The sequence below is a fragment of the Pseudorca crassidens genome, chromosome 14 (genome assembly GCF_039906515.1).
Source record: "Pseudorca crassidens isolate mPseCra1 chromosome 14, mPseCra1.hap1, whole genome shotgun sequence".
Lineage (NCBI taxonomy): Eukaryota > Metazoa > Chordata > Mammalia > Artiodactyla > Delphinidae > Pseudorca > Pseudorca crassidens.
In genome coordinates, this window is record NC_090309.1 from 76,357,283 (window position 1) to 76,371,161 (window position 13,879).

Below are 13,879 nucleotides of genomic sequence, written 5' to 3' on the forward strand. Positions count from 1 at the left end.
AGGTAATTTGAAGCCATATGGTTTAGGGTATTGAAAAGTTTGGCTTGGGTGGGACCTCAGAGATCATCTGGTGTTTAATTAACCTGTTAATCTTATTTTCAGAGAAATTAGGTCCCAAGAATCCCTCCAATTTCTTTTTTTTTTCTTATTTATTTTATTTTTGACTGCATTGGGTCTTCATTGCTGTGCATGGGCTTTTCTCTAGTTGCGGAGAGCGGGAACTACTCTTCATTGTGGTGCGTGGGCTTCTCGTTACAGTGGCTTCTCTTGTTGCGGAGCACGGGCTCTAGGCGCACAGGCTTCAGTAGTTGTGGCGTGTGGGCTTCAGTAGTTGTGGCATGTGGGTTCAGTAGTTGTGGCTCATGGAATCTAGAGCGCAGGCTCCATAGTTGTGGTACACAGGCTCAGTTGCTTCGCGGCATGTGGGATCTTCCTGGACCAGGGCTCAAACCCGTGTCCCCTGCATTGGCAGGCGGATTCTTAACCACTGCACCACCAGGGAAGCCCTCAAATTTCTTTTTTTAATTAAAGTAATTAATCTTCAATGTTTTGTTAGATTCAGGTATATAGCAAAGTGATTCAGTTGTGTGTGTGTGTATTCTTTTTCAAGTTATTTTCCATCATAGGTTACTATTGATACATGATACTGAATATAGTTCCCTGTTCTATGCAGTAGGTCCTTGTTGTTTATCTATTTTGTATACAGTAGTGTGTATCTGTTAATCCCAAACTCCTAATTTATTCCTCCTCCCCCCTTTCCCCTTTGGTAACCAGGAGTTTGTTTTCTATGTCTGTGAGTCTATTTCTGTTTTATAAATAAGTTCATTTGTATAATTTTTAGATTCCATATAAAAGTGATATCATATGATGTTTATCTTTGTCTGTCTGTCTTATTTCACTTGGTATGATAATCTCTAGGTCCATCCATGTTGTTGCAGATGGCATTATTTCATTCTTTTTATGGTTGAGTAATATTCCATTGTGTGTGTGTGTGTGTGTGTGTGTGTGTGTGTGTGTGTAGCACATCTTTATCCATTCATCTGTTGACGGACATTTAGTTTGTTTCCATGTCTTGGCTATTGTACATAGTGCTGCTATGATGATGGCCATTATGACCAATGTGAGGTGCTACCTCATTGTAGTTTTGATCTGCATTTCTCTAATAATTAGTGGTGTTGAGCATCTTTTCATGTGCCTGTTCGCCATCTGTATGTCCTCTTTGGAGACATGTCTATTTAGGGCTTCTGTCCATTTTTTGATTGGGTTGTTTGCTTTATTTTGATATTGAGTTGTATAAGCTGTTTGTGTATTTTGGAAATTAAGCCCTTGTTGGTGGCATCATTTGCAAATATTTTCTCCCATTCCATAGGTTGTTTTTTCATTTTGTTAATGATTTCCTTTGCTGTGCAAAAGCTTTAAAGTTTAAATAGGTCCTATTTGTTTATTTTTGCTTTTGTTTCCGTTACTCTAAGAGGCAGATACAAGAAAATATTCCTGCGATTTATGTCAAAGAGTGTTCTGCCTACATTTTCCTCTAGGAGTTTTATAGTATTCGGTCTTACATTTAGGTATTTAATCCATTTTGAGTTTATTTTTGTACGTGGTATTAGAAATTTTTCTAATTTCTTTCTTTTACAGGTAACTGTCCAGTTTTCCCAGCATCACTTATTGGACAGACTGTCTTTTCTCCATTGTATATTCTAGCCTCCTTTGTCATAAATTAATTGACCATAAGTGTGTGGGTTTATTTCTGGGCTATCTTTTTTTTTTTTTTTTTTTTTTTGCGGTACGCGGGCCTCTCACTGTTGTGGCGTCTCCCGTGGCGCAGCACAGGCTCTGGATGCGCAGGCTCAGCGGCCATGGCTCACGGGCCCAGCCACTCCGCGGTATGTGGGATCTTCCCGGACTGGGGCATGAACCCGTGTCCCCTGCATCAGCAGGCGGACTCTCAACCACTGTGCCACCAGGGAAGCCCCATGGGCTTTCTATCTTGATCATGGATCTGTGTGAACTGGTTTTGTGCTGGTACCATACTGGTTTGATTACAGTAGCTTTATAGTATAGTCTGAAGCCAGAGGGCATGATTCCTCCAGCTCCATTCTTCTTTCTCAAGATTGTTTTGGTTATTTGAGGTCTTTTGTGTTTCCATACAAATTTTAGAATTTTTTTTCTAGTTCTGTGAGAAATGTCATTGGTAAATTGATAGGGATTGCACTGAATCTGTAGATTGCCTTGGGCAGTATGGGGGTTCTTCAAAAATTAAAAATAGAACTACCATGTGATCCAGCAATCCTACTTCTGGGAATGTATCCAAAGAAAATGGAAATAGGATATCAAAGAGATATCTGTACCCCCATGTTCTTTGCAGCATTATTCACAGTAGCAAATATATGGAAACAGCCTAAGTGTTCATCAGCAGATGAATGGATAAAGAAGGTGTGGGATATATATATGAACTGGAATATTATCCCGCCATGAAAAAGGGAAATCCTGCCTTTTGTAGCAACATAAATGGAACTTGAGGGCATAATACTAAGTGAAATAAGTTAGAGAAAGACAAATACTGCATGGCATCACAAATGGAATCTTAAAAAAAACTCAAATTCATAGAAAAAGAAAGTAGAAAAGGGGTTACCAGGGGCTGGGGTTGGGGTGGGGGGATAAACAGACATTGGTACAAGGGTACAAACTTTCAGCTATAAAATGAATAAGGATCTAATTAATGTACAACATGGTGACTGTAGTTGACAACACTATACTGTATAATTAAAATTTGCTAAGAGAGAATTTAAATGTTCTCACCAGATATAGATAGATAGATAGATAGATAGATAGATAGATAGATAGACAGATAGATAGATAGATAGATAGATTTTAACATATAAAAATATGTGAGGTGATGGATGTGTTAATTAACTATGGTGAAATCCTTTTACAATGTATACCTGTATCAAATCATCATGTTGTACACTTTAAATATCTTACAATTTTATTTGTCAGTTATGACTCAAGAAAATTGGGGTAAAAAAAAGAAGACCAGGTTCAGATACTGGCTTGGCCACTTCCCAGTTGTGTAAACTTGATATTTTATCTATCTTAGTGGAAGCTACCCATCCAAGACAGCCTTCAGCATTATGATGGTACTCACTGCCTCAGGCTGATACTACTACTTTCCTTACTGGGAAAGCAAGAGGGAAAGGATGATTTGCGGCAGGGGGGTCCTAGCTTCAGCTTTCCTTCAGCTGTATTTTTGTTTTTTGTGTGTGTTTTGAGGCCCCTATTTTGTGGGGCTCTAAGTACGCTGTTTCTCACCCAGTATGCAGACTTCAGTCAAAATTTACAGTGTATTAGGGACACATAACACATAACTAAATTCCAAAGCAATTTTCAGCTCCCCTTAGAATAAGGTAGACAATAAAACAGGGTAAAACTAGAGTCTTCCTCTCTGCAGCTGTCTCCTAAATGTTGTTTTTCATATCTTTGCTTTCCAAGGCACTGTTACCCGTCTGTACCAGTACCCAGCAACCTTCTGTTTCCCCAAGAATCTTCATGTAGAGTGTATATGTTGATAAGGAAGCATCAAAGCCAATATTTTAGCAGTTTTAGAAGCTATCCCCGTTTTCAACCATTAGCTCAAAAAAGGAAGTAATGAGATCAAGACCTAGTAAGACAGAGCTATCAAGGATTTTAAAGGCTTGGTGGTTGTTTATCAAGGTTGGTAGGTATATGGGGATTGTTAATGAGAGAATAAATTGATGCAGCATCCTTGGAGTAGGGGGCAATTTCATAATATCTACCATCACTTAGTAGCTGTGTGATGCTGAGTTTTCTTTTCCTCCCTGGAAAAGTGGAGATACTAATGCATACCTCCTAGTTTTGTTTCAAAGAGTAAATGTGACACAATGCCTAGCATATAGTTAGTACTTAATAAATATTACCTCCTGTTTTAATCATCTTGGGCTGCCATAAAAAAATACCATAGACTGGGTGGTTTAAACAAATTTATTTCTCACAGTTCTGGAGCCTGGAAAGCCCCAGATAAAGGTGCCAGCAAGGTAGCTTCATTATAAAGCCTCTTCTCCTGGCTTGTAGGCAGCCAGCATCTCACTGTGTGCTCACATGACCTCTTCTTTGTGTGTCCAGGGGAAGGAGGTGCTCTTTGGTATCTCTTCTTATAAGGTCACTAATCCCATCATGGGGGCCCCACCCTCCTGACCTCATCTAAGGCTAATTACCTTCAAAAAGCCTCACCTCCAAATACCGTTGAATTGGGGTGTTAGGGCTCCAACTTATGAATTTGGAGAGACACAAACATTCAGTCCACAGACCCTCCACATACCTAGGCACAATTTTGAGGAAGGAAAATATACTTAACTCAGACTGTGGTTTCTGTTGAAACAGATATTAAGAAATCTATTCCAGGATTTCATGCTTAAGCTGAAATTTCATTTTTAACTTGGAGAACATATTTCAGGGTTTTCTTTTTAAGCCCTGAGGCAGGAGCAGGATCATCCTACCAAGTACAGAGCAGGTTTTCTATCCCTCTTTAAGGTATGGAAAGGAACCCTTTCCTCACTGATTTATTTCAGAGACAGTAAAGAGTTCAGGAAGGGGAAGGGGTGATGGGGACACAAAGCCAAGTGAGCTTTGTCCACAGGATAGTTCCTGCAGTGCATAACTAAATATGTCTTGGCTTTCTTGGCAAACTATCCAGGAGGTGGAAATACACCACGATTCTTTTACACATCTGCCTTCATTCTGGTCTGAATTCAGTCACCTTTGGTAATCATGAGAATTTTCTATTAGAATGACTTGCTTTAATACCCAAATTCTAACTTTAAACCTTGTTATGATGAGCAAGAGAAGCCAGACACAAAAGAATACCAACTGTGTTTCCATTAAAATGAAGTTCTAAAATAGACAAACTAATCTATGATGATAGAAATCAGCACTGTGTTGCATCAGGTAGGGCAGGAATTGAGTGGGAAGGGTCACCGGGGAACTTTCTAGAGTAATGGAAATATTCTATAGCCTGATAAAGGTGAGGGCTTATGCATTTGTCAAAACTCACCAAACTGTGCATTTAAGGTCTGTTCATTTCACTGTAAATAACACCTGTTATAAAAATGACTGTATGCATTTATACTATTTCATATCAAAAGAAACAAAATTATGAAAAATATGTGTGTTTTTCCTTGGAAAGATCTGTCAGAAATCTAGATTCATGTCTATATATAGTCATAAGTAGCAAGCACAGGAGTATGAATAGGATAGAAGCCATATGCTCCTCAGGAATTCTTCCTAGATTTCTGTAGCCATCCTTAAAGCAGCAGTTCTCACTGGGAAGAGAAGAACAGTGGGAAATAACACCTCCTGATGGTTGTATTGGAACAACCAGGCTGAGTTTTCTAATACAGATATGGGCTGCCTCCCTGCTTCATCCCAAATATTCCCTCAGGATGCTTCCCCACCTTAAGAACCATCCCAGAATGAGCCACTATGATTTCGGAGAGCGTTGTAACCCTCGGGTATGTTCAGCGCAAGCTCTTGATTCCCTAAGGTAAGATGGGTTTACCAACCTCTGCCTCACTTTATTACTGTCATCTACCAACTTCCCAGATACTCCCCTTCGTTAACTGGCAAATACAGGACCTGGATCTTTCTTTCTACCCCAGTTACTGTCATAATTCTGGGTGACACCAAGGTCATGTAGATGAGCCATCCAGAAATGTACACTCGGACTTTCTTAATTCCAGTGGCTTTCACATCCACTCGACTTTAGCCAAGTCACATCTAGAATCTTATCATTACCTGGAACTGCACCACATCCAAAATTCTGCTCTGCACTATCCCTCTATGAGTCTTAACGTCTTATCCTCTTACTTCTCCTGTGCCTTCACTCCCACTGTACCTACTTTCAATTTCAGAGAGACCTCCAGGTCTTTGACCCCATAATTTTTTTCCCAGTCTGTGAGGACTCTCTAAGGCTTCCTTGCCAACGTAAACTGTTATAACATGATTGGTTGTCTTAGTTATTTTTTTTACCAGTATCTTTGATGTGTTTTTGTTAGCATACCTTCACCACAACAGCACCTGGACAGTAAATCTCCAGCCCAAGATCAGTACAACATTACTGCTTACTATTATCTTTATTCCTGTACACACATGACTAGAGAAATCCTACAAATCAACCTGACAACCATTTTTGTAATTTAGCCTCAGTTGGTCCCTTAACACCTATTAACCCTTTCATCTGCCCTTGGTCAGACTGCTCTCCAAGCTCCTGAACAGTTGTCCCAGACCTTTGCCATTCTCCCTCAGATCATTCCCCCAGGAGATCACCTGAGCACCTATGTCATGGAGCAATTGAAATCATCAAGCATACTCTCTGTCAGTGTCTTGCTTTTATTCAGCAGTTTTAATGTAAATTGTAGCCGATATTCTCATTCATATCATATCTCAAAGTCTAAGAAAACAAGGTCAACCTTAAGTCCACCCCCTACTGACTTCTTTGACACTCTCTGTGTCAGTCATCTCCTTCTTTTTCCAAATAAACTCTTCCCACTTGCTCCTTCTCTTCAGCCTGTAAACATGCTCATATCAGGCCCATAATAAATACAAGCCCTCTGGACTGCATGACTCATTCTAACTACTGTTTATCATCACCATCTTATTAAGAGTGTGCTTTCTTAGTATAACAGTGGTTCTAATTGATAAGTCTTATGGGCATGTTTAATCCCAGTTTCACTGGACTATAGAGAAATTATAATTGATCATCCTAAAAGAAATACTCCAACATCATAAGAACTAATGAACAAGGTCAGCAAGGTTTGCAGGATATGAAGTCAACATGCAAAAGTCAATTATCTTAATACTCTAGCAATGAACAATCCAAAAATGAAACTTAGAAAAAACAATTCCAATTATAATAGCATTAAAAGAATAAAATATTCAGGAATAAATGTAACAAAAGTGTAATATTTGTACACCTAAAATCATTGAGAGAAGGAAGACCTACATAAATGGAAAGACATCCCATATTTAAGAACCAGAAGACAATATTGTTAAGATAGCAAAACTTTCCAAATTGATCTAAAGATTCAGTGCAATTTATTTCAAAATCCCAGGTGGGTTCTTTGCACAAAATGACAAGCTAATTCTAAAATTCATATGGAAATGCAAGAGAGCTGGAATAACCAAAACAATCTTGAAAAAGAAGAATGGATTTGGAGGACTCACACTTCCCAATTTGAAAACTTACTACAAAGCTACTGTAATCAAGACAGTGTCATATGGGCATAAAAGTAGACATATGGATCGATTAAGAACAGAATTGAAAGTCCAGAAATAAACTCCCACATTTATGGTCAAAGGATTTGTGACGAGGATGCCAAAAGATTCAATGAGGAAAGAATAGTCTTTTCAACAAATAGTGCTGGTGTAACAGCATATCCAAATGTAAAAAATGAAGTTGGATCTTTAGGTTTCAGCCCTACACGTAAAACACTCACAATCTTACCCAAAAAAAGTGGGGGAAAGAACCCTAACAATCAGTGACTTTTCTTGGACTCATGAAGCTGAGGTAGCAGGGCAAACAACCACCCCAAAATCTGGAGACAGTAGAGTCAGAGAGTCATTGAGGTCTGCTTACCTGGAGTGGAAATCACTGGAGCCCTACATTGATAGGAACAGTTTTGCGATAATTTTGACAAATTGCTGGAGCTGAGTGTGGACTAGTATGAGAGTGAGAGAGTCCTGGAGTCTGTGACCTTAGGTGTCACTCACGCTTTCATGGGCTTTACCTCCAGGAAACCCACCAGGTCCTCACAGTGAAGAACCAAGAAAGATAACCTCATAGCTCTGACAGGTGGTGGAGAAGTTTTCTTCTTTTGAAATAAATCTAGAGTGTTTTCTATAACAAAGCCCTACTCTCCAGGGGAAAGATTTTTCCAGAGCCTTATTTAGCTTGGGAGAAGTACACCGCCCTGCCTCCAGCCCCTAACAGGGTGGGGGTCTATGAAACACTTGTGAAGGTCGCATACCAGGGACCCAAGCACACTAAAACACTGAGATTTAACTATAAAACTATAGAATGCTTTCCCGCCCAGACACCTCACCACCACACAAACAGGGCTCTAATATAGCAGTGGATTACAGCTGAAACGGCTGCAAAATACAGACTCTACCTAAGGAGGACTCATTAGGGTATCCCCTGGACAGGAGGGGAGACAGAAACAAAGGCACTAGAGAGATTTGAAGCCTCTGGCACCTACAGCTACAGCAAACATTAAACACAGCCCACCTCATAGTAGGCCTGCTTGGCTTCATTTATTTTAGTCATTCATAAATGTACTAACTTACATAAACTCTTTTACTGGACTTCTGATTGGTTATATAACCAAAGATGACTAACCTCTCTAATACTTTTCATATTATATAAATGTTAGTATTATTGTATCATTTTATTTCTGCCTATTTTATTGCTCCAATTTCAATTGAAGTCTTTTAAGGACAAAGACCGTGTTTTACTTTTCTGTACCTTCCATGAATAGCTTACCTCAGCGATGCGTAAGTGAGTGAGTGAATGAAAGAATGAATGAACCAGCTTAAGACTGTCATTATATTGACAAGGGAGCCCTTGAAGGAGGTACGGCATTTCTGGCTGTTATTGTTCTGATAGAACCTTCTTGGTCCTGGACATCCTCCTCCAGAGAAAGAGTGTGTACAGTGGAGAATGGTTTAGGATCAGGAAGTCTGGTTTCTAGTCCTGAATATACCGCTAGGTAGCTGTGTGGCCTTGAAGAGCTCGGTGCTCTGGGCTTTTTACATTTCTGTAAAATAAACATTCCTTTCAGATCTATCATTCCAAGATTCTTAAAACCACTGGCCCTTATTAAAATGAGGAAAAAACCTACCAAAATAAATTGAGAATTTAGCAAATGAATATTTCTTTTTTTATATCCTATTAATACCTAGGACTTAATGAATGCCTGCTATATTCAGGTGCTGTTTTAAGTGCATCACCTGTATTAACTTATTTATTCCTATGAAATAAAACTACTTCACTTCACTTTCACATATGAGGTATAGAAAGGTTGTGTAACTTACATAGCTTGTGGCAGAACCAATTTCAGATCGAAGCAGTCTGGCTCCCATAGCTGTGCTCTTGATCTTAATGTTTCTCCCAGGCACCAGGTTAGTACCAGCCTTCCCTTCTGCCCTCAGAACCACTGGCTTCTTCTGTGGTCATGTACTTCATTTGAAAGATTAAACTCTAAACTCAATGCAAAGTGATAATTCAGAAAGATGTTGTGAGAGAACAGAATTCCCAGGAGAGCAAAGAGATATTTGCTAATGACTTCATTTGGGACAAGGGATTTTGTTTTATTTGACATTACGGATCCTGTATTGAGAAATCAATGTGTGGATAAGCTTTTGACCTGACTTTTGAACAGAATATCGTTCTTTCCCCCAGACGTTATCAATCATGAGGTTGAAAGGTGAGTCTTGTCATTGCAACATCACCTATTTTTCTCCTACTGAGAGGGTTCCACTTGATTTAACATTAGGAAAGGTTTCTTTCGCATGAACTGGATTTAGGAAGCCACCCTGACGCTGCTTTCTCCCGCTCCTTAGCTCACGAGTATATCAGCTATAAGAAACATATTGAGATGGTTAGACAGCCTTTTAAAGCTGGATCAGGAAGAATAAGTAAACAAGGGAACTTTCCATCATATGAAATGTGTACTTTGAGTCCAACAAAGTATACAGAGTAGCAAGTAAGATAAAGATGATTCTAGAACTAACAAAGATGTGATCAACATTCAGTGCTGCTGGGCCTTCTTCCTGCAATTCCAGCCACGTTTTCCTCACATTCTTTTTTCCCATTCCTACCTTCCCTTTTCTCCTCTCAGCTCTTTTCTCCCCCATCCTTTCCTTTCCAGATACCCCCAGGACTGTTATTCTCACATTTCCTGCTCCTAGGACATTGAGGAAACGAGTTTTATATGAGAACATGTAAAAAATCCTGAATATCCACCTATGTATAGCAGATGTTCACACTTTGATTTTTTCATCCATATTCATTCATTCATTCAACAGACGATTATTTAGTGAATGTTCAGTCTTAACAGTTCTTATGCCTCCCCCTACACATATGTATATAACTTAGGACAGATGTTATGTTTGTGTTTCCCTGAGGACATTGGATTTTAGCTGGAAAGCCCCAAAGTAGCAGAAAATTGGGGCATATTCTTGATAGTTTACCATTTATCATGGGTTCGGGGTCTGGTAGAAGCTAGGCCTACAAATTACAGCCTGAGGAAAACCAGCTGTTTGGGAAAACCAGCAGAAACAAAGACTTTCCTATCTGGTGCTTTTATTGGCCTTTCTGGAATTTTCTCTTTGAACTCTGGGGAAAGCTCAAGCACAGGTAGGAAACAAAGTGTCCCTCTCTCATCCCCTCCTACCTGTTCACTGAGAAAAAGCCCTACAAGCTTGGGCAACTTTTCCGGTGCAACCCATTGGCACATAGAGTATCATAGATACGATACTACCCATGAAATATAATCATACCTTTTACAAGGTATGATTATAAAGCATTATAAAAGGTTTTGGCACAAAAATGCCCAGAATACAGTGTCAAAACCAGAACATGACTTTTGACCAACCTGTTTACCATTGAGCACCTCTGGGGCAGCCAGCATGGTGTTAGGTACATTCCTGGTCCTTTGGGCACTTCCAAGTTGGGGAGGCTAGACAGGCACAAATCAGATCGTGAATACAGCATGATAAAGCGGAAATAGCCCTCGATTTGGAATCTTAAGACTGGCTGTGGCTCTAAATTCCACCGCTTGTTAGCTGTGAAACACAGTGAAACCTATTTAAGAAATGTTTGTAAATTATGTATGAATAGAAAATATTTTTATGGTTTTTAGTGAAGAGTGCAAAGCAGAACAGGGTTCTTTGTCAGGTTTAATATAATCCCATGAGGTAGCCAGTGGTTTGCAAACAACAAGTTGGCACCCATTGGTGGATCATAAAATCTGTTTCATGTGTGGTGACCAGTTTTCTTCTTTTTTTCTTTTTTTTTTTTAATGAAATAGAACAGAATAGAAAAAATCAGAGTATATCACATGTAGTAAGGGTAAGTTTCAGGTAACTTTTGTCTCATCTGTGTGTGTGCATGTACAAGACTCAGCCTTGTTTCTTCTTTAATAATTCAATAGTTAGATTCTTAACTCACTCAAGCCAGTATTTCTTTTTTTTTCCCCTAAAGCTTCTCTGTTTTTTATTTTAAATGTTAATATTCCATTGTATTTTATTTTATTTTTTTAACATCTTTATTGGAGTATAATTATACTCCAATAAAGCCAGTATTTCTTGATTTCTACACCTTCTCAGCCCCATGGGGCGGTGCCTACAGACATCTTACTCTCCAGGACCTAATCAGGAAAGGAGAATGACCAAAAGTAACTAGAGAATATTGAGAATATTCAAATGTCACACCAGGTAATAATTACTCTTCAGTAACAGAATGTCACAGGGTGGGGGTGGAACTGAGATTTTCGGTAAGATTTCTGGTAAGTCCACTTAGAGCAAACCCTAGAGACAGGGACTTATGGGGGGCCACCATGCAAATAGGGTCGACATCTTGGCCAGTCTCCTGTGCCCATGAGCTCCTGCCTGCCTGGCGGACGCCAGCTACCAGCTCTCAACAAGCAAAGCCTGGCTTTCTCTCCCCTTGCATCATCTTCCCTCTGCCCTAACCCTGGCCAGTCACTATGCACAGCAACTATAGGCCAGGAAAGGCAAGAGACAGGCAGCAGAACAACCTGTAATCTGAGACTTGCCACATTTGTATTCTTGAGCTACTGCGCTTGAAGTGAACCTTTGCCACCAGGGCGTTCTCACAGAAACTTGATCTCTGCACTGATGAGCTATCAGTGATACATCCTGCCCTGCACGACTTGGTGTGGTTCCACTATTAAGGCACCGTTAAGGCACAGCAGGCCTCTGGGACAATGCCAAAGCCTCAGGATCAGGAGTTAAAGTCATGTCGCAGGTCACATGTACTTTAGGAAGGTTATAGCCTCGAAATACCCCTGGAAGCACAGATTGAGCCCACAGCTTTGGGACTTCCTTCTCTGTCCCCTGTCTGTCTGTCTCCCTCTCTCTCTCTATCTCTCTATCAGTCTCTCTCGTGCGCGCGCTCTCTCTCTGTCTCTCTCTCTCTCTCTCTCTCTCTCTCTCTCTCTCTGTCTCTCTCTCTCTCTCTCTCTCTCTCTCACACACACACACACACACACACACACACACACACACACACACACACACGGCAACACCCTGAGGAAAACCCAATTCTAAGGCTGGAGCATGGACTACATTTGAAGCCATTTGCTGCATTCTTTCCATAGCACACATTTTCCCTGTCAAGACAATTGGTTCTGGACCTGTGACTCAGTGCACTCATTGTGTGGCTCCCTCCAGGATTTCTTGATGACACAGGAGCAGTACTATTTATTGAAGGATAGTGTTATTCTAGCATCTAATATCATGGGCCAAAGAACCAAAAACCCAGGTCATCCTAACAGCAGTGACCACACACTCATGACTTGCCCAGTGTGTTCAGGTTGGGGTTGCTACTGCCGGCATGTGGGTGTCCCCGACACCCAGCACTCACCATGCTGCCCAGCCTTCTTGAAATCCTCTCTCCTGAATGCCCAGTGGCTGCAGTGGGCCAGGAGTGGGGAGGCAGGGTGGGACTAGACCTCTGGAGATGCTGGCACTAGTGCACTGAGTTTCTCGGAGGTTTCCTACCGGTGCTCTGGAGCTCCCTGGGGCTGAGAACGCCAACTCCAACCCCTGGTAAATTGTTCATTCCCAAAGACTCTGAAATCCTACTCCAGGCTGGTCACTGTGCTGGGAAGTTTAAAGATATAGAGACGGATGAAGTATGAACGTGGTTAGTTGTCGCATTAAGCAGCTTAACTAAGGAGTTGTTGGGGGCCATGGATGGATTCCAGGGGCTTCACAATGTCTTGAAGTTCTGTGCAAAACTTGCTGGTCATTTGTAGATATTTATAGGAAGAGGATGCTCGCTCTTGTTAGATCATCAAAGGGCAGGGTTCTGTGGCCCCCAAATTTTTAAGAACGATCAGTTTTCTCAAGTATAATTTTTAGATATTCTTATATTAAGAAGAGTAGTTCCATAACCCTGGATGAAAAGGAGAGAAAAGGCCTTTTGAGTAACAGAAGCTGACTTCTATCTGATTTACTGCCCCAGCATTTACTTAGTAAGTGGTCAGGGTCTTACTGCCTCAGTGGGAATGTGGACCCTTAGAAGATCAGTCAGAAGCGCTTTGACCAAATCTAAAGGCTGACCCTCAACTCCTTAAAATGTAGTGTCGTATGTCACTAATCCCTATACCATTTGTGCAAGCATTTGTTTCTGTCCTACTGTAGCAGCATGTTCAAAAGCAAGTAAATTGAAGAGAGTCGATTTGTTATGCAACACAGCCAATCCCACTGCTGCCGTCATCAGTGTGAAGGGTATAGATTGCCCCATGGTGGATTCTGTCCCTCTGATTGCTGCTGGTGAAAATATGGAGAGAATAGACTGTGTTGACTCTGTTGTATCCAGCTAGGCCATGAAGTTTCTTATTGAGTTGGCTTCTTGCAGTTCAGAGTCCCATCTGCTAATTGTTAGTGACCACATTGTGTATATACAGTCTAATTTTTAAAATTTTGAATCTAAGCAAATCTAAAATTTATTCTTTGAAATGGGGATTTCTCTTCTCTTCTCTTGTGGGAGAGGCATTCCTGTCTTTATTGCTGAATATCTGAGAAAAAAGTTTACCTGATGTCCTGTAAATGACTA

General features: G+C 40.5%; 1 long non-coding RNA gene across 1 annotated transcript in view; it reads right to left on the bottom strand.

Annotated features, from left to right (window-relative positions):
- The window catches only part of LOC137205711 (uncharacterized), a 28,552-nt gene extending 19,216 nt beyond the window's left edge, over nucleotides 1–9,336 (bottom strand). Inside the window, exon 1 of the long non-coding RNA XR_010934269.1 lies at nucleotides 9,109–9,336. This is a non-coding gene — a long non-coding RNA (uncharacterized lncRNA). The remainder of the gene's footprint in view (nucleotides 1–9,108) is intronic.
- Between the last annotated feature and the right edge of the window lie 4,543 nt (nucleotides 9,337–13,879).